The sequence below is a fragment of the Lithobates pipiens genome, unplaced genomic scaffold (genome assembly GCF_037356315.1).
Source record: "Lithobates pipiens isolate NorthernLeopardFrog02 unplaced genomic scaffold, aLitPip1_a1.2 Scaffold_23, whole genome shotgun sequence".
Taxonomy (NCBI): domain Eukaryota; kingdom Metazoa; phylum Chordata; class Amphibia; order Anura; family Ranidae; genus Lithobates; species Lithobates pipiens.
In genome coordinates this window covers 155408756-155430947 of record NW_027507785.1, presented here as the reverse complement: position 1 = coordinate 155430947, position 22192 = coordinate 155408756, and the positions used below count along the sequence as shown (strand labels likewise).

The following is a 22192-nucleotide window of genomic DNA, read 5'->3' as shown; positions in this document are numbered from 1 at the left end:
GTAATCTCCAGTGGTAACACAGGGATAAAAAGGCATAGGCTACAAATGTTTTCTGATATACTTGGAGATATATATATTCTATATGTACAACAAACAGATGGTGGTGAACAGCACATAAGCAGTCTCCCAGTGCAATGCAACCAGACCATCCCAAATGGTCATATATAGAAAGTTCAGAGGATTGCTGCACAACATTTTTTTGAAATGAGAAACATACAAAAACTGTATCAAAAGCGTTCCATTGTATAGTTACAGTTTTGGGCTATATTGATAGCGCCCTTCCTCGGACTGTAAAATATCGCAATTTAAGTATTTTTTTCCCATTTATAAGAAAGTATAATTGGAATCAATTGCATTCACAAGGTCATTATCCATCATCACATGTGTCAAAGATCTCTTTAATCAAAAATAGCAAGATGAAAAAGGCTAGAGACTGGATACAAATTCTTTTTCACTCTAACATGCATCCCTGCTGTCAACCTATAAAATAAAATAGAAAAGAGAGAAAAATAGAAAAAAAATAGGGAACACACATGCCTTCTTTATCTTCATGTTCAGTAAGCGCCATATAAGCTAAAACAGGTCATATGTTGAACAGCCCATACTCCATGAGTCACTCATACAAACAAGTACAAATCGATTTCTGAGTTTCACCCTTTGGGGTACATAGTATCCAAAGAGTGAATCAACTGTACTTCTTTCCTTCTCAAAATTAACTCCCGAACTGTAACTATACAATGGATCACTTTTGATACATTTTTTGTATGTTTTTCATTTCAATAAATTTTTGTGCAGTAATACTCTGAACTTTCTTATATATATATATATATATATATATATATATATATATATATATATATATATATATACACAGAATAACTCAACACACAGCCATTAATGTCTAAACCTCTGGCAACAAAAGTGAGTATACCCCTAAGTGAAAATGTCCAAATTGGGAACAATTAGCCATTTCCCCTCCCCGGTGTCATGTGACTCATTAGTGTTACAAGTTCTCAGGTGTGAATGGGGAGCACGTGTGAATGGGGAGCAGGTGTGTTAAATTTGGGTGTTACCGCTCTCACTCTCCCTTTTGCTGATCACTGGCAGTACAACATGGCACCTCATGGCAAAGAACTCTGAGGATCTGAAATAAATCTGAGGATCTGAAAAAAAGAATTGTTGCTCTACATAAAGATGGCTTAGGCTATAAGACGATTGCCAAGACCCTGAAACTAAGCTGCAGCATGGTGGCCAAGACCATACAGCAGTTTAACAGGACAGGTTCCACTCAGAACAGCCCTCGCTATGGTCGACCAAGCAGCTGAGTGCACATGCTCAGCGTCATATCCAGAGGTTGTCTTTGGAAAATAGACGTATGAGTGCTGCCAGCATTGATGCAGAGGTTGAAGGGGTGGGGGGTCAGCCTATCAGTGCTTAGACAATATGCCACACACTGCATCAAATTGGTCTGATGCCTCTGCTAAAGATGATGCACAAGAAAGCACACAAACAGTTTGCTGAAGACAAGCAGACTAAGGACATGGATTACATGGAACCATGTCCTGTAGTCTGATGAGACCAAGATAAACTTATTTGATTCAGATGATGTCGAGCGTGTGTGGTGGCAACCAGGTGAGGAGTACAAAGACAAGTGTATCTTGTATACAGTCATGCATGGTCTTGGGAGCGTCATGGTCTGGTGCTGCATTTGTGCTACTGGCACTGGGGAGCTACAGTTTATTGAGGGAACCATGAATGCAAACATGTACTGTGATATATTGAAGCAGAGCATGATCCCGTCCCTTCAGAGACTGGGCCACAAGGCAGTATTCCAACATGATAACTACCCCAAACACACCTCCAGGACGATCACTGCCTTGCTAAAGAAGCTGAGGGTAAAGGTGATGGACTGGCCAAGCATGCTCCAGACCTAAACCCTATTAAGCATCTGTGGGGCATGCTCAAATGGAAGGTGGAGGAGCACAAGGTCTCTAACATCCACCACCTCTGTGATGTCGTCATGGAGGAGTGGAAGAAGACTGGTGAACTCCATACCCAAAATGGTTAAGGTCGTGCTGGAAAATAATGGTAGCCACACAAAATATTGACACTCTGGGCCCAATTTGGACATTTTCACTTAGGGGTGTACTCACTTTTGTTGCTAGCGGTTTCAATGGCTGTGTGTTGAGTTATTTTGAGGGGACAGCAAATTTACACTATTATACAAGCTGTACACTCACAGCTTTACATTGTAGCAAAGTGCCATTTCTTCAGTGTTGTCACATGAAAAGATATAATATAATATTTAATAAAATGTGAGGGGTGTATTAACTTTTGGGAGATACTATATATATAAAAGTTCTAGGCAGGTGAGATCTTAATTAACAAAATGGAAAATAAATAAACAGAACAGAGATCCAAATCAAATGAATATTTGGTGTGACCATCCTTTGTCTTCAAAACAGCATCAATACCCAAATTGTTCTAGGCACGCGTGCACACAGTTTTTGAAGGAAATCGGCAGGTAGGTTGTTCCAAACATCTTGGAGAACTAACCACAGATCTTATTTGGATGTAGGCTGCCTAAAATCCTTCTGTCTCTTCATTTAATCCCAGACAGACTCTATGTTGAGATCAGGGCTCTGTGGTAGCCAAACCATCACTTTGAGGACTCTTTACATAGTAGGTGAAGTAGAAAAAAAAAGACACCTATGTCCAACCTATGTGTGTGATTATATGTCAGTATTACATTGTATATCCCTGTACGTTGTGGAAGTTCAGGTGCTTATCTATTTTTTTTTTTTTAACTATTGATGATCCCCACTGAATTCACCGCCCGTGGAAGGGAATTTCACATCCTTGCAGCTCATACAGTAAAGAACCCACTACGCAGTTTAAGGTTAAACCTCTTTTCTTCTAATTTTAATTGGTGGCCATGTGTCTTAAACTCCCTTTCATGGAAAAGTTTTATCCCTATTGTGGGGTCACCAGTATGGCATTTGTAAATTTAAATCATATCCCTTCTCAAGCGTCTCTTCTCCAGAAAGAATAAGTTCTGTGCTTGTAACCTTTCTTCAAAATTCTTTATTTTTAAATACTTTTTCTTTATTTATATATTACTACACAAATAGCAAAACAATGTTAAAAAAAATATAGCATCTCAAGCTATGATACCAAGTATTATGATATAACATTCTAATTTTACATTTAATTACCCACACCCCACCCCTACACCACTCGGTTTTCAACCCTATAGCACCAAGTTATAGCAACCACTATATTAGCTATATATATATATATATATATATATATATATAAAGGAAAGGGGTGGGGGAGGCATAAAAGAGAAAAAGAATCAGGAAGAAGACAAGGGGGAATGCAATAAGCCTCACTCGTCCTGTAAAGGAAAATCCATCTTATCCAGCCAAAGGCTCCACAGTCTCTTAAACTTTCTATAGTTACCTTGTCTAATAAGAATTACTCTCTCATTCCCTACTACTGAGTTGACAGTCGCAGCCCAGTTCTCTACAAGCGGGGGGCTATTTGCTTGCCAGTGCTGGGCAATTAATTTCCTCGCTTGAAATAGGCACCTTAGCACTGCTTCAATGATGTCCTTCGGGACATTACCCCCCTCCACATTCCCCAAGTAGGCAGGTTTGACCGTCGGCTCAATTGAAATCTTGAAAGTTTTATTTATCCTGTCTACAATCTCTATCCAGTATCTGAATAACTTTGGGCATTTCCATAGCATGTGTCAGGGAGTGATTAGACCAGACTGTGTGGACTGCACAGAGGAAACCCAAATGCATGTGAATGCAATAACAAACGTGTTTATTATAAATAAAAAGGAAAATGAAAACAAACAGTGCACTACCAACCATAACAAGTAATATATATATATAATAAATGGGACTACCAGTGACGTCAACGAAAGCCAGGCCGAGGTCAAACAGTAGAAGTGTAAGGACGGATGGATGGGCTGCAGAGCAGGGATCAAGGTAGCAGGATACAAGAGGGACGGGTCCAGGATGGGCTAAGAATCAGGAAGGGACAAGTCAGGAAAATACAAAGTACAGGTTCAGGTCCAAAGGTTCAGGTCCAAAGGTTCAGGTCCAAAGGTTCAGGTCCAAAGGTTCAGGTCCAAAGGTTCAGGTCCAAAGGTTCAGGTCCAAAGGTTCAGGTCCAAAGGTTCAGGTCCAAAGGTTCAGGTCCAAAGGTTCAGGTTACATGAAGAGAGTGTGATACTGAGACAAGCATGTTAGGGCTTGCTGGGTCTTTATAAGACTACTGATTACCCTCACGTAACAGCTGATCGCTGCAGGTGCTGTCTGTTCCACACTGCCGGAGTACACCCGTTGGTGAGCGCTGGTACTACAGTCCAGGGATCCAATAGTGCCACCAGGAGGTATGTCCTCTTATTACAGGCCCTGGGTGTTAGAAGACACCCGCTGGTGGACACTGGTACTGCAACCCAAGAGATCAACAGCGCCACCAACGGGTGGACCATTTCATGACAGTACCCCCCCTCAAAGGAGCGGCCTCCGGACGCTCCAGCTAGGTGTAATTGTCCACAGTTAATGGCCTCAAACCACACCATGGATGAGGGCACGTCAGGGCAGACAGCGGGCAAGGGCTCTGGGTCTTTGAGCTGGGCAGCAATCTCTGGGTCCTTAGGCCGAACAGCAAGGGCAAGCTGGATTACAGGCACTGGCTCAGCAAGCTGAGTAAAGGGCCCCGGCCCAGCAGGCTGGGTGACGGGCCCCGGCTCAGCGAGCTGGACACCAGGCACTGGTCCGGCAAGCCAAATAACGGGCACAAGCTTAACAGACCAATTAATGGACACTGATTCAGAAGACTGGGTAGCGGGCCCCGACTCCGCAGACTGGGTAGCGGGCCCCGACTCCGCAGACTGGGTAGCGGGCCCCGACTCCGCAGACTGGGTAGCGGGCCCCGACTCCGCAGACTGGGTAGCGGGCCCCGACTCCGCAGACTGGGTAGCGGGCCCCGACTCCGCAGACTGGGTAGCGGGCCCCGACTCCGCAGACTGGGTAGCGGGCCCCGACTCCGCAGACTGGGTAGCGGGCCCCGACTCCGCAGACTGGGTAGCGGGCCCCGACTCCGCAGACTGGGTAGCGGGCCCCGACTCCGCAGACTGGGTAGCGGGGACATCCGGCTGGGAAACTGGAGCATCCGGCTGGGAAACTGGAGCATCCGGCTGGGAAACTGGAGCATCCGGCTGGGAAACTGGAGCATCCGGCTGGGAAACTGGAGCATCCGGCTGGGAAACTGGAGCATCCGGCTGGGAAACTGGAGCATCCGGCTGGGAAACTGGAACATCCGGCTGGGAGACTGGAACAACAGGCTGGGAGACTGGAACAACAGGCTGGGAGACTGGAACAACAGGCTGGGAGACTGGAACAACAGGCTGGGAGACTGGAACAACAGGCTGGGAGACTGGAACAACAGGCTGGGAGACTGGAACAACAGGCTGGGAGACTGGAACAACAGGCTGGGAGACTGGAACAACAGGCTGGGAGACTGGAACAACAGGCTGGGAGACTGGAACAACAGGCTGGGAGACTGGAACAACAGGCTGGGAGACTGGAACAACAGGCTGGGAGACTGGAACAACAGGCTGGGAAACTGGAACAACAGGCTGGGAAACTGGAACAACAGGCTGGGAAACTGGAACAACAGGCTGGGAAACTGGAACTTCAGGCTGGGAAACTGGAACTTCAGGCTGGGAAACTGGAACTTCAGGCTGGGAAACTGGAACTTCAGGCTGGGAAACTGGAACTTCAGGCTGGGAAACTGGAACTTCAGGCTGGGAAACTGGAACAACAGGCTGGGAAACTGGAACAACAGGCTGGGAAACTGGAACAACAGGCTGGGAAACTGGAACATCCGACTGGCAAGGTGGAACATCAGGCTGGCAAGGTGGAACATCCGACTGGCAAGCCGAAACATCCGACTGGCAAGCTGGAACAGGCTGGCAAGCTGGAACAGGCTGGCAAGCTGGAACAGGCTGACAAGCTGGAACAGGCTGACAAGCTGGAACAGGCTGACAAGCTGGAACATCCGACTGACAAGCTGGAACAGGCTGGCAAGCTGGAACAGGCTGGCAAGCTGGAACATCCGACTGACAAGCTGGAACATCCGACTGACAAGCTGGAACATCCGACTGACAAGCTGGAACATCCGACTGACAAGCTGGAACATCCGACTGACAAGGTGGAACAGGCTGGCAAGGTGGAACAGGCTGGCAAGCTGGAACAGGCTGGCAAGCTGGAACAGGCTGGCAAGCTGGAACAGGCTGGCAAGCTGGAACAGGCTGGCAAACTGAAACATCAGGCTGGCAAGCTGGAACAGGCTGGCAAGGTGGAACATCCGACTGACAAGCTGGAACAGGCTGGCAAGGTGGGACATCAGGCTGGCAAGGTGGGACATCAGGCTGGCAAGGTGGGACATCAGGCTGGCAAGGTGGGACATCAGGCTGGCAAGCTGGAACAGGCTGGCAAGCTGAAACATCCGACTGGCAAGCTGGAACATCCGACTGGCAAGCTGGGACATCAGGCTGGCAAGCTGGGACATCAGGCTGGCAAGGTGGGACATCAGGCTGGCAAGGTGGGACATCAGGCTGGCAAGGTGGGACATCCGGCTGGCAAGGTGGGACAGGCTGGCAAGCTGAAACATCCGACTGGCAAGCTGGAACAGGCTGGCAAGCTGGAACATCCGACTGGCAAGGTGGGACATCAGGCTGGCAAGGTGGGACATCAGGCTGGCAAGGTGGGACAACAGGCTGGCAAGCTGGAACGTCAGGCTTAGGTGGGCCACCGGATACAACTGGCATGCATGCAAGCTGGACCGGGTCGGTTGGTGCGGAGGCGGGTTGGGTTACTGGCAGGATTGTGCAGGTCGGAAAGAATTTTCGTTTCTTTTTTGATTTAGCCGCTGCAGCTTTGTATGTAGGTGCAGGGCTGTGAGAAATCAAAGTGTCTGGGCAAAAGGAAGACCAAGGAACAGTGGCAGGAGGAGGGTTTTGTGGGACTGTTACAGGTGGATGAGAAGAGGCAGGTGGGTTGCAGGCAGGATAGGTGCTACACTTGGTGACAGGATAGTAGTATTTGGTAGGAAGTGGAGTAGACTGGGCTGTAGCTGAGGTTGCCATAGGCAATGAGGAGGTAGATACTTGGGAAGGCAGGTGGTTAATGACAGGGCTGGAAGGTTGTGGTTTAGCTAAACGCAGGAGATCTGACCATGCTTGTAGCACAGGTTGAACAAACACTGATTCACACACAGCCTGACTAACCAGAGATTGCACTGAATGGATGCAATCAGACAGCACCTGCTGAGGACAAGAGGAATAACATTCCATGAAATAGGCTGGGTCATCCTCTAACAACCATACCAAAGATACAACTTGGCTCAAATTGAAGGGGGGAGAAAAATCACCACTTACTTTGGAATTACATGTCAGTACTAGCTCTGCACATAATTGGATTAAGGGCTGAACATCCTCAAATGACATGTAGCCCTGATCCACCAGGGAATGAGCTGATCGGATGGTCTCCATCAGCCGGTCACTAGACCACCTCTTTAGAAGCTGGCGACAATATTCACCATTCTCTTCTGCCAGCAGAGAATAATACGAGATTTCATTGAAATCCATATTGGCAGACTAACAGGTCGGGATGGTTCCTCAATGCAGCCACGTCTGGTCAGGAATGGTCTCAGTATACTGTCAGGGAGTGATTAGACCAGACTGTGTGGACTGCACAGAGGAAACCCAAATGCATGTGAATGCAATAACAAACGTGTTTATTATAAATAAAAAGGAAAATGAAAACAAACAGTGCACTACCAACCATAACAAGTAATATATATATATAATAAATGGGACTACCAGTGACGTCAACGAAAGCCAGGCCGAGGTCAAACAGTAGAAGTGTAAGGACGGATGGATGGGCTGCAGAGCAGGGATCAAGGTAGCAGGATACAAGAGGGACGGGTCCAGGATGGGCTAAGAATCAGGAAGGGACAAGTCAGGAAAATACAAAGTACAGGTTCAGGTCCAAAGGTTCAGGTCCAAAGGTTCAGGTCCAAAGGTTCAGGTCCAAAGGTTCAGGTCCAAAGGTTCAGGTCCAAAGGTTCAGGTCCAAAGGTTCAGGTCCAAAGGTTCAGGTTACATGAAGAGAGTGTGATACTGAGACAAGCATGTTAGGGCTTGCTGGGTCTTTATAAGACTACTGATTACCCTCACGTAACAGCTGATCGCTGCAGGTGCTGTCTGTTCCACACTGCCGGAGTACACCCGTTGGTGAGCGCTGGTACTACAGTCCAGGGATCCAATAGTGCCACCAGGAGGTATGTCCTCTTATTACAGGCCCTGGGTGTTAGAAGACACCCGCTGGTGGACACTGGTACTGCAACCCAAGAGATCAACAGCGCCACCAACGGGTGGACCATTTCATGACAGCATGTGGACAAAATCACCAGAAGCCCTACATCTAGGGCACTGGTCATCCTGTCACCACCCGAGTTTAAAGATTTTTGTGGGGGTATAATATACCCTATGGATTAGGAACAGATGGGATACTTTCTGTGAGGGAGAGATCGAGACAAGTGTTCCTCTTCTGAGGATCCGATCCCATTCCAGTGTAGCCATTGGCCCGAAGTCTCTCTCCCATCTCTCTCTAATCCTAGCGGGACCCACTCAATCTATTGTTCTAGCCTCCAATCTGGCATACAACCTCGAAATGAAACCTTTAGATGAGTCCAGAGTCATCATTTGTGCCAATATGGGAATCTGGATCCATTCAACTGTTTGCGACCTAAACTGCGTCTGAATAGCGTGCCTGATTTGAAGATATACAGCTCTTTTCTATGGAATGACAAATAAATGATAGAAAGGAATGCCCATAGAGTATAATGGGAATCAAGATGTGACCTGGAGTCAGAACCACTGGTCATATCAAATTAATCTTTAGCAGACACACTCTCTATGTTCAGTGATGATGTCCAAATTAGACATTAAGCAGGATTATTATTGTTTTCTATGGAATGAAAAACATGACAGAATGGAATGCCCATAGAGTATAATGGGAAGTAAAATATAAACTCATTTGCAGGCAAATCTGAGAGACATAGCAATTTCCCCTTTCTCACAGGTGTTCCTCAAGTAGAGTAGCAGATTGTAAGATTGAGATTATTTGGGAGTACAGCTGTTTTCTATGGAATGACAGATAAATGATAGAAAGAAATGTCCATAGAGTATAATGGGAAGCAAGATGTGACCTGGAGTCAGAACCATTGGTTATATCAGATCAATCTTTAGCATACACACTCTCTATATTCAGTGATGCTGTCCAAATTATATATTAAGCAGAATTATTATTGTTTTCTATGGAATGACAAACATATGTCAGAATGGAATGCCCATAGAGTATAACGGGAATTAAGATGTGACCTAGAGTCAGAACCATTGGTCATATCAGATCAATCTTTAGCAGACATACTCTCTATGTTCAGTGGTGATGTTCAAATTTGACATTAAGTGGGATTATTATTGTTTTCTATGGAATGACAAACATGACAGAATGGAATGCTCATGGAGTATAATGGGAAGCAAGATGTGACCTGGAGTCAGAACCATTGATCATATCAGATCAGTCTTTAGCAGACATACTCTCTATGTTCAGTGAGGATGTCCACATTAGATATTAACCCCCCCCCCCAGCGGTAACCCCGAGTCTGGCTCGGGTTAGGATTTTACTGATAGGAGCAGTAACCCCCGAGCCAGACTCGGGATCACATCGCTGGATGCAGGGGAGGACACAGTGAGAGTTACTTACCTTGTCCCCTGGATCCAGCGATGTCCTCCGCGCTGTGTGAGCGAGCTGTGCTCCTGTCGATTCACAGTGCTGAATGCCGCCGAGCTCCGTTCCCTGCGGCGTTACGGTGCACGGGAGCGGAGAACGGTGGCGAATTCAAAAAAGTAAAAATACACAAAACACACACAGCACTGTAATCTTACAGATTACAGTACTGTATTACAAAATTACACATCCCCTTTGTCCCTAGTGGTCTGTGCAATGCCCTGCATGTACTTTTATATTATAAATACTGTTTTTTCAGACTGGAATTTGGACATTGTCCATAGCAACCAAAAAGTGTCCCTATTTTAGGATTTGATTACATTATTGAATAATTTTTATTATTCTTTATTATATTATAAACGTTATCATACCCGGGATGTCTGCTAGACTCTGGTTTGAACATATTTAAGAGAGTTATTCCTAAGAATTACAGGACTACAATATAAAACGGCAAATTTCCATGCAAAATAATTGTACCGCTTTCAGCACCTAAATCCAGACTGAATCATACCACCAAGGAGGTTAAGCAGGATTATTATTGTTTTCTATGGAATGACAAACATATGACAGAATGGAATGCCCATAGAGTATAATGGAAAGAAAAAAATAAACTCATTTGTAGGCAAATCGAGAGACATAGCAATTTCACCTTTCCCACAGCTTTTCCTCAAGTAGAGTAGCAGATTGTAAGATTGAGATTATTTAGTATTACAGCTGTTTTCTAAGGAATGACAGATAAATAATAGAAAGGAATTCCCATAGAGTATAATGGGAATCAAGATGTGTCCTGCAATCAAACCCATTCAATATATCAGATTAATACATTAGCATACATACTCTCCATGTTCAGTGACAATGTTTAATATTGAGATGAAGTGGGATTATTATTGTTTTCTATGGATTGACGAAGGTGAATGTCAGAAAGGAATGCCCATAGAGTATAATGGGGATCAAAATATAAACTTTTTTGAAGGTAAATCTGAGAGATATATTGATGTATCCTTCCCCACAGGTTTTGCTCAAGTAGAGCAGCAGTTACCAATATTGATATTATTTGGGATTACATCTCTTTTCTATGGAATGACAGATAAATAATACAAAGGAATGCCCATAGAGTAGAATGGGAAGCAAAATGCCACCTGGACTGGGAACCATTCGACATATCAGATCAATCTTTAGAAGACATTCTGTCCATAATAAAAGGGAATGTTTAATATTGAGATGAAGTGGGATTAGCATTGTTTTCTATGGAATGACAAGGGTGAATGACAGAAGGGAATGCCCATAGAGTATGTGAAGCAAAATATAAACTGATTTGAAGGCAAATCTGAGACACATAGCGATTTATCCTCTTCCACAGGTGTTCCTCAAGTAGAGAAGGATATAGTAATATTGAGATTATTTGTGATTCCAGCGGTTTTCTATGGAATGACAGAAACATAAAAGAAAGGAATGCCCATAGAGTATATGGGAAGCGAGATGTGACCTGTAGTCAGAACGCTTAGTCATATCCGATCAATCTTTAGTAGAAATACTCTCTATGTTTAGTGGTGATGTTCAAAATTAAGACGAAGTGGGATTATTATTGTTTTCTATGGAATGACAAAGGTGAATGACAGAAGGGAATGCCCATAGAGTATAATGGGGAGCAAAATATAAACTTATTTGCAGGCAAATCTGACAGACATAGCAACTTCACCTTTCCCACAGGTGTTCCTCAAGTAGAGTAGCAGATTCTAAAATTGAGATTATTTGGGATTACAGTTGTTTTATATGGAATGACAGATACATGATAGAAAGGAATGCCCATGAGTATAATGGAAAGTAAGATGTGACCCGGAGTCAGAACCATTCAACATATCAAATACATATTTAGTAGTCATACTCTCCAAATTCAGTGGCAATATTTAAAATCAATACAAATTGGATTATAATTGTTTTCTAAGGAATGAAAGAAGGAAATTCCCATAGAGTATAATATATATCAACTCTTTTGCAGGCAAACTTGAAAGACATAGCTATTTAAAAGGGGCATGTATTCCTTCAGAGACAAAGTCTCATTTAACCACTTAACAACCGCTCCCAGAATTGCGCTCTTGTGCGCCCCCTGGGGCGCGCACTCGAGAGCATCCGCATGCGTACCCGGCGCATCACGGATCACGGTAAACGGCTGCTCACCGAAAATTAACCCCTCAATTTCCTGCCAATACCCTGCAATAGCCGCCAATACTCTGCCCGCCAATACCCTGCAATAGCCGCCAATACTCTGCCCGCCAATACCCTGCAATAGCCGCCAATACTCTGCCCGCCAATACCCTGCCCGCCAATACCCTGCAATAGCCGCCAATACTCTGCCCGCCAATACCCTGCCCGCCAATACCCTGCAATAGCCGCCAATACTCTGCCCGCCAATACTCTGCAATAGCCGCCAATACCCTGCCCGCCAATACTCTGCCCGCCAATACTCTGCAATAGCCGCCAATACCCTGCCCGCCAATACTCTGCCCGCCAATACCCTGCAATAGCCGCCAATACCCTGCCGGCCAATACTCTGCAATAGCCGCCAATACCCTGCCCGCAATACTCTGCAATAGCCGCCAATACCCTGCCCGCCAATACTCTGCCCGCCAATACTCTGCCATACTCTGTAATGCCTGCCAATACTCTGCCCTGCAATACCCTGCCAATACTCTGCCAATACCCTGCCAATACTCTGCCAATACTCTGCCAATACATTGCCATACCCAGCCATATTCGGAGATACCCTGCCAATACTCTGCAATACTCTGCTCGGAGATACCCAGCCATACTCGGAGATACCCAGCCATACTCGGAGATACCCTGCAATACCCAGCCATACTCAGTGATACCCTGCAATACCCAGCCATACTCAGTGATACCCTGCAATACCCAACCATACTCGGAGATACCCTGCAATACCCAGCCATACTCTGCAATAACCAACCATACTCGGTGATACCCTGAAGAGTGACATGTTAGGTATCTATTTACTCGGTGTAACTTCATCTTTCACATTATGCAAAAACATTGGGCTAACTTTACTGTTTTTTTTTTTTTTTAAGCACAAAACTGTTTTTTTTCCCAAAAAAACGCGTTCAAAAAATTGCTGCGCAAATACCGTGCGAGGTAAAAAGTTGCAACGACCACCATTGTATTCTCTAGGGTCTTTGCTAAAAAAAAACACATATAATGTTTTGGGGTCTATGTAAATGATGATTTTTACATGTAGGAGAGAAATGTCAGAATTGTCCTGGGTGCTCCAGAACGCCTGATGGTGCATCCTGCATGTTGGACCTCTGTATGTGGCCACGCTGTGTAAAAGTCTCACACATGTGGTATCGCCATACTCGGGAGTAATTGCAGAATGTGTTTTGGGGTGTAATTTTGGGTATGCATATGCTATGTGTGAGAAATAAACTGATATTATGACAATTTTGTGGGAAAAAAAAGTAAAAAAAATTTTGATTTTGCAAAGAATTGTGGGAAAAGATGACAACTTCAAAAAACTCATCATGCCTCTTACTAAATACCTTGGAATGTCTTCTTTCCAAAAAGGGGTAATTTGGGGGGTATTTGTACTTTTATGGCATGTTAGGGTCTCAAGAATTGAAATAGGCCATCAGTCCTTCAGGTGTGATCAATTTTCAGATATTGGCACCGTAGCTTGTGGACTCTAACTTTCACAAAGACCAAATAATATCCACCAATTTGTACTTATTTTTACCAAAGATATGCAGTAATATAAATTTTGGCCAAAATTTATGAAGAAAAATTCTATAACAGAAACGAAGAAAAATTCATTTTTTTACAGAATTTTCGGTCTTTTTTCTTTTATAGCACAAAAAATAAAAAACCCAGCGGTGATTAAATACCACCAAAAGAAAGCTCTATTTGTGTGAAAAAAGGACAAAAATTTCATATGGGTACAGTGTTGCATGACTGAGTAATTGTCATTCAAAATGTGAGAGCACCGAAAGCTGAAAATTGGTCTGGTTATTAAGGGTGTTTAAGTGCCCAGTGGTCAAGTGGTTAAAGGCTTTGCCTTTATTTAAGACAGTTTTTTATGTGTAAAAATTGAAGATGCAATCCCGATCTTTGCAATATTCTCTTTACTTCAAATAATCATATACATTACAGGTAAACTGAGATAAGCGAATGCACAGTTTCGAACATAACAATGTTCTTCATCAAGCGCACATGCTGCTTGATGAAGAACATGTTATGGTCAAAACTGTACAGTCGCTGATCTCAGATTACCTGCAATGTAAATGAATATTTCAATTAAAGAGAATATTGCAAAGATTGGGATTGTATATTCAATTTTTTTGATGTGTGTTTGTTGCAAAATTGAGGAGGTCCCATTGGATGCAATCTTAAAAGAAGTATTCTGGCTACACTGCATAAGTGTTCCACCTTGATTTAACCCTTTAACAACCGTGCTATTGCCAAATGATGGTGACAGCGTGACTCGATAACTCAGGGAGGGCCTACTATGACATCCTCCCAGAATTGCAGGCGTGTACACACAGGAGTATCTGTGACCAGACCCAGCCGTTTACCATGTGATCGCTCAGATAAATGATGGGCAATCACTTGTAAACAAACAGGCGTCATGTTTGGTTCCTCTCTCCACTCTCTGTACCGATCGGCACAGTGTGAATGGGATGGAAGAGATCGGGTGCAGCAACGCTGTGGGCTGGATCCCACGGCACTGCTCTGTGTCCATTGCAGCATTCATCCACCCATCCATGCTCAGGCATTCCATCCACCCCCATCTATACCCAACCATACTCAGCCTTACTAAGCCATCCCATCCATACTCAGCCATGCACAGCCGTAACCAGCCATACCCATTCATGCACAGTCATCCCATCCATGCTCAGGCATCCACATTCAATGCTCAACCATGCTCAGTCATCCCCATCCACGGCTCATCCATCCTCACATCAGTTCTCATCCATGCCACTACAGTGCCTCCCAAAAGTGTAATAGGTAGTCTAAATATATTTGAAATGTATGCCCCTAGAACACCTGACAGTGCTCCCTGGATGTTGGGCCTCTGTATGTGGTCTGGCTGTGGAAAAGTCTCCCACATGTGGTATCACCATATTCAAGAGGAGTAGGAGAATCTGTGGTGTTATTTTTGCTATGTCCATGCTATGTGTTAGAAATATTGTATAAATGGACAACTTTGTTAAAAATAAAAATGCATTTTCATGTTCTTTCCAAATGTTCAAAAAAAATACATGTTCAAAAGACTTATTATGCCTCCTAGAATATACATTGGGGTGTTTTCTTTCAAAATCGGGTTATTTTTGGGGCATTTCCATTGTCCTGGTGCTCCAGGGCCTTCAAAATTGCAAGGGGTAGCTAGGAAATTATGAGTAATTTATGCTCCTATAATGTCTGAAGGTGCTCCCTGCATGTGGGGACTCTGTATGTGGCCACGCTGTGTAAAAGTCTCACACATGTGGTATCGTCATACTCAGAAAGAGTAGCAGAATGTATTTTTGTGTGCAATTTGTGGTATTTATATGCCGTGTTTGATAAATAACCTGCAAACAATGTAATTTTGTGAAAAAAAAAAACTTCAAAAAAACTCACCATGCCTCTTACTAAATATCTTAGACTGCCTATTTTCCAAAAATGGGCCATTTGCGGGGTATTAGTACAGTCTTGGCTTGTTATGGTCTCAAGAAATGAGATAGGCCGTCAGTACATTAGGTGTGATACATTTTTAAAGATTGGTACCATAGCTTGTGTACTCTATAACTTTCACACCGACCAAATTATATATAATGATTAGGTTTATTTTTACCAAAGATATGTAGTAGTATACATTTTTGGCAAAATTTATGAAGAAAAATTACTCAAAATTTTATAAAAGAAAAGAAAATGCATTTTTTTTTTTACAGAATTTTCGATCTTTTTTTTTATTTTATAGTGCAAAAAATAAAAGAACCCAGTGGTGATTAAATACCACTAAAAGAAAGCTTCATTTGTGTGTAAAAAAAAAAGAACAATTTCACATGTGTACAGTACAGTGTTGCATGACTGAGTAATTGTCATTCAAAATTTGAGAGCACCAAAAGATGAAAATTGGTCTGGTTAGGAAGGGGGTTTAAGTGTTAAATGGCCATTGGTTAAGTGGTTAACGCACACATTTTTAGAAAAGTATTCTCACTGAACGGGCACGGTGGAGAATCAGTCAGTCAACTTCTGGCAGTGATCAATAGGGATGGCGGAACTGTTCGCTCAGCGGTTGGTTCGCAACGAATTTTGCGTGTTCGCAATTCGGCGATCGCGATGTGTTTACAGTGTGAAAGAACTTTGACCAATGATGACACATCATGGGGTACAGGACAGCCAATTGAGACATTTCAGCACATGGACAATTGGACATTCCCCCTACCTTATAAATAGACCTGATCTGGCGGCCATTTTTAATTCTGTCTTATGTGAGTGTAGGGGCAGGATGCTGTGTGGAGCAGGGAGAGATTGTAGTGACAGAAATCACTAGCCATTAGGTCCACAAAAGTCCTTTTAAGGACTGGTATAGATGTAGTATAGTATATAGGGTTCAGTGCACTGCTGTGCTGGTGATTGCAGCAGTCTGTCTTTTGTCAGTGTAGGGACAGGACGCTGTGTGCATCAGGGAGAGACTGTAGTGACACAAATCACTAGCTATTAGGTCCACAAAAGTCCTTTTAAGGACTGGTATAGGTGTAGTACAGTATATAGGGTTCAGTGCACTGCTGTGCTTGTGATTGCAGCTGTCTTTTGTAAGTGTAGGGACAGGACGCTGTGTGCAGCAGGGACAGTCAGTTTAATCACTAGCTAGCTATTACTATTAGGTCCACAAAGGTCCTTACAATATATAGGGTGGTGGTGCAGGGCTGTGCTACAGATTACTGCTGGTTTCTGCAGCAGTCTTTTATCAGTGTAGGGACTGAGGTACAGTCTGCAAATCACTAGCTACTAGGTCCACAAAGGTCCTTTTAAGGACTGGTATAGGTGTACAATATATAGGGTGCTGGTGCATTGCTGTGCTGGTGATTGCAGCTGTCTTTTGTCAGTGTAGGAACAGGACACTGTGTGGAGCAAGGACAGTCAGCTTAAACACTAGCTAGCTATTACTACTAGGTCCACAAAGGTCCTTTTAAGGACTGGTATAGGTGTAGTACAGTATACAGGGTTCAGTGCACTGCTGTGCTGGTGATTGCAGCTGTCTTTTGTCAGTGTAGGGACAGGACGCTGTGTGGAGCAGGGACAGTCAGTTTATTCACTAGCTAGCTATTACTACTAGGTCCACAAAGGTCCTTTTAAGGACTGGTATAGGTGTACAATATATAGGGTGCTGGTGCAGGGCTGTGCTGAAGATTACTGCTGGTTTCTGCAGCAGTCTTATCAGTGTAGGGACTGAGGTAAAGTCTGCAAATCACTAGCTACTCAGTTTATTCACTAGCTAGCTATTACTACTAGGTCCACAAAGGTCCTTGTAAGGACTGGTATAGGTGTACAATATATAGGGTTGTGGTGCACTGCTGCTGACTGCTGCCCTATTCTGCAGCAGTCTTTTATCAGTGTAGGGACTGAGGTACAGTCTGCAAATCACTAGCTACTAGGTCCACAAAGGTCCTTGTAAGCACTGGTATAGGTGTACAATATATAGGGTTGTGGTGCACTGCTGCTGACTGCTGCCCTATTCTGCAGCGGTACTACAAAGAGTGACAAACGCAATAGGAAAATAGTATTTTGACAGGTGTGATAGACCAGTGGCCCCCAAAAACGCCAGATTTAAGCGGGGTGTTATATACCTTCTTCCACATACATACTGCACTTCTCTAGAGACTTTTGTCACAGAGTCATTTAAAAAATGACAGGCAGAGAAAGAGGCAGGCCCTTCTGCAGGGATGGTAGGGGTAGGGCAGGAGCAACAGGCTTGTGCCAAAGTGGCAAATTGCAGAAGGTGCGTGCGATTACATCAAAGGACGCACCAGACTTGGTTGAGTGGCTCACTCAGCCTTACTCTTCTGCACCCTCCTCATCCTCTGGAACTGCACCCTCTTCTTCACTCTCTGCTGTATGCACCCCCAAAGACACTACCACCAACACCACCACCACCACCATATACCTTCCGCTTGAGTCACAAGAATTATTTTCCGATCCATATCAAGACATTTCCGATGCACAGCCACTCTTGGCATTAGATCAGGAAGAGGAGGTAGCAACAACCACCACTCAGCAGTCTGACGACAGCAGCCAGATCAGCCCAAGGAAGAGGTTGGTCCCCGCTGTTGCTGCCTACTCCAAGATCTCTAAGTATAGTGGTGGGGAAGGTGACCTCGATGGTGACGTGTCTAGTGATGTCACGTGGGTGCCCACAAGAGAGCAAGAGAAGGGGAGTTCAGAGGGAGATATGGACCAGCAGATAGGGAGGAGAAGCAGGAAGAACTTACATTGCACAGGAGGGACAAAGCAGACTGCTAATGTATCAGGAGCGAGGCATCAACCATGTACGGTCACATCTAGCGCTCCCAGGACACCGGCACATGGCTCCGCAGTGTGGGCTTTTTTTAACGTGTCCGCTGCTGACAATAGTGTTGCCATCTGCAATCCTTGCAGTCAACGCATATGTCGCGGTAAGCCCGACACTCAACTAGGGACGACCGGCTTAAGAAGGTATATGAGCTGCTATCCCCGAGCCCAGTGAGAGCAATGGAATACACAAAGCCACACTCCAGGCTCTCACCATCCAGCCTCGTCTTCTACTTCTCCTCTCTCCTCACAATTGTCCTCCACTCCACCTTCCATCACGCCATCCTCACATTTTTCTGCAAAAAGGCAGGTTTCCGTGGGCCAAATATTTGAGCGTAAAAAAATTATGACGCCGGATAATGCTCTTGCCCAACGGTTGATGGCTGGCTTGTCAGAACTGATAGCCCGCCAACTACTGCCATATAAACTGGTGGACTCGGAGACTTTTCGAAAATTTGTGGCCATTGGAACACCACAATGGAAGGTCCCAGGAAGGAAGTATTTCTCACTGAAAGGAATCCCAGAGCTATATGGCCATGTTCAGCGGCAAGTGACTGTATCTCTGGCACACAGTGTTGGTGCCAAGATACATCTGACCACAGACACGTGGTCTAGCAAACACGGGCAGGGAAGGTATATCACTTTTACTGCCCACTGGGTGAACCTTCTGACGGCCGTCAAGCATGTAACCCATGGCACCCACGTAGATTTGGTTTTACCGCCACGGATTGCATGCAGGCCTGGCTCTTCTTCTCCTCCTCCTACTCCTTCCTCCTCCCTCTCCTCCTCGGTTGACTCCTCCTTTTCTGCTGCTAGCATCTCTTCCACTGCGCCGCCCAAGCTCCCCAGAACCTATTTGACATGCCAGGTGAGACGTTGCCATGCTGTGCTGCATCTGTTGTGCCTGGAAACCAAGAGCTACACTGGCCCTGCACTCCTTTCAGCTTTGTGTTCACAGGCAGATCAGTGGCTAACACCGCTCAATTTGACAGTTGGTAAAGTGGTGTGTGACTACGGTGCCAATCTGCTTAGCACATTGAAACAGGGCAAAATTACGCATGTGCCATGCATGGCACACATCTTAAAGTTGGTCGTACAGCGATTCATTGTCAAATACCCTGGGGTCCAGGACATCTGGCGGCAGGCAAGGAAAATCTCGTCCCATTTCAGAAGATCTTACACGGCCATGGCTCGCCTTGCTGACATTCAGCGGCGACACAATCTGCCTGTCAGACGTCTTATTTGCGATTGCCAGACGCAATGGAACTCAACCTTCTATATCCTTGATAGGCTGCTCCAGCAGAAACGTGCAGTTAACGTCACCTGTATGAACTCTGCGGCAGAACAGGTTCTGGGGAGCTTGTCTTTTTTTCACCGCGCCAGTGGCTGCTCATGCGCGACACATGCAGACTTCTGCGGCCATTTGATGAGATCACCAAACTGGTCAGTCGCAGCCATGGTGCCATCAGTGACATGGTACCTTATGCCTTCTTTATGGAGCGTGCATTACGTCGTGTCACTCATCAAGCCGTGGAGGAGCAGGAGCAGGAAGATGCAGAAGTCACAATGCTGGATGAATTCCCAGGGGGGGCTACTCTATCTGAGACAAGTCAACAACAGGAGTCTGAAGAGGAGCCAGAGGAGGATGGTGCTGGGACGGATGAGGAGGACCAAGAAGAGCATGCTTTAAACCTTTCTGGGATCCCTGTTGTGCGTGGATGGGGAGAGGAGATGATTGAAGATGTTTTGGTGACTTCTGATATGAGGTCATTCTTTCAGCCGACCCATCGACAGGTCTCATCCGGATCCAGCATCAGGGAATGCCTAGACCGACAGGTGTCTGGCTACATCGGGTTAACGGCCAATGTGGACGCTCTGAGGAGTGATGAACCCCTGGACTACTGGGTGGGCAGGCTTGACCTCTTGCCAGAGCTTGCCCAATTTGCAATGGAACTGTTGGCTTGCCCCTCGTCCAGTCTCCTGTCCGAAAGGAGGTTCAGCGCAGCAGGGGGGGATCGTGACCGATAAGCACACTCGCCTAGCTCACGACAGTATTGACTACCTCACATTTATAAAAATGAATGAGGCATGGATCTCAGAGGAATTCAACACATGTGACCAGTAGACCATGTATATCTCTATAAACAATTTTTTTTAATCAAGCCCACAGACCTTTTTTTCTACATTTGGCTCACTTCCTTGTACAAAAAAAGCACACCGTACTATATGCCCGTACCCTCCTGTTTGAAGAGGTTGAGTGGTGTCATATTTCTGGGCCCAGCAGCGAGTTGATGGTGTCAGTGCTCTCTATCTCGGTGCTGGTGTGGTGTCAGTGCTCTCTATCTCGGTGCTGGTGCTGGTGTCAGTGCTCTCTATCTCGGTGCTGGTGCTGGTGTCAGTGCACTGTATCACGGTGCTGGTGTCAGTGCACTGTATCACGGTGCTGGCGTCAGTGCACTGTATCACGGTGCTGGCGTCAGTGCACTGTATCACGGTGCTGGCGTCAGTGCACTGTATCACGGTGCTGGCGTCAGTGCTCTCTATCATGGTGCTGGTGTCAGTGCTCTCTATCACGGTGCTGGTGTCAGTGCTCTCTATCTCGGTGCTGGTGTCAGTGCTCTCTATCATGGTGCTGGTGTCAGTGCTCTCTATCACGGTGCTGGTGTCAGTGTACTCTATCACGGTGCTGGTGTCAGTGCACTCTACCACGGTGCTGGTGTCAGCGCTCTATATCACGGCGCTGGTGATCATCTCCTGCACCCTCTTCATAGCCTACCCTGACCTTTCCTCTCCTCCATTGCCTTCATGAGTCCTGAATTGTCAAAATTTCACAGATAAAAAAAGAATGATTGTAGTTGTCGATCCCAGATTCACTTCATACATGCGTTATGTCAGTGGCCATGTGGTGGGACTATGTGTGCACAGCTAGTAAGTATTTTGTGTCTGAAAATATGACCTGTAGGTTTTTAAAGTTCGCCTGCCATTGAAGTCAATGGGGCCCGCCCCGAACTTTGCGGTTCGTGAACTTTTGGCTGCGTTCGCGTTCGCAAAACGTCCCGTCGGAAGCCAGCAGAGATGACGTTTTGCAGCCTTGTGTGCCAAGACAGGGAATCAGGCAGGCCAGTGGGGTGAAGCTTGAGAAATATCTGGAATGCCAAGCTAGGGACCCAGCAGAGATGCAGAGGTGACATTTAAGGAAGATACCACCCTGAAGATTGTAGAATCTTGAGGGATTCAGTGGAAGTGAATCTGAGGGTCTAGTGAGAGACAGGGAGCTCAGAGTGTTGAAGAACTACAAGGAGAAGTTGTAGTGAAGGTGAAAGAAATGTTACGCTTTACGTTAGGGACTGTTAAAGACCGTTACCATAGGAGACAGCATTCCTGCACGTGTATATGTGGGGTCTTGCTCGAGGCATCCTATTGAAGTCTCGTAATCTGCTATTTGAACTTGCAACTACTTAAGGGTGCCCTGGCCCTAACCCCTTTTCCCCAAAAAGGTTTTAAGAGAAACATCTCTTTTGCATTCAAGAAGTATCTGGTGCCCAATAACTTTATCCACCTTGCACCCACTATGCCTCACAACCCACCACATACAGAAGGATGTCAGCTAGCTCTGGCCCTGGAGGTTCTCATTAGACTGAAGGAGGTCAGAGACCTTGCTACAATTATATATTCTTATATACTGTATTATTTTCATACCTGTTACCACTGAACATAGAGAATATGTCTGCTAAAGACTGATCTGATATGAGCAATGG

At 45.3% G+C, this 22192-nt stretch overlaps 1 protein-coding gene across 1 annotated transcript in view; it reads right to left on the bottom strand.

Annotated features, from left to right (window-relative positions):
- The window catches only part of GUCY2C (guanylate cyclase 2C), a 1344189-nt gene that overhangs the window by 348247 nt on the left and 973750 nt on the right, over nt 1-22192 (bottom strand). The gene's annotated exons all lie outside the window — the stretch shown is intronic.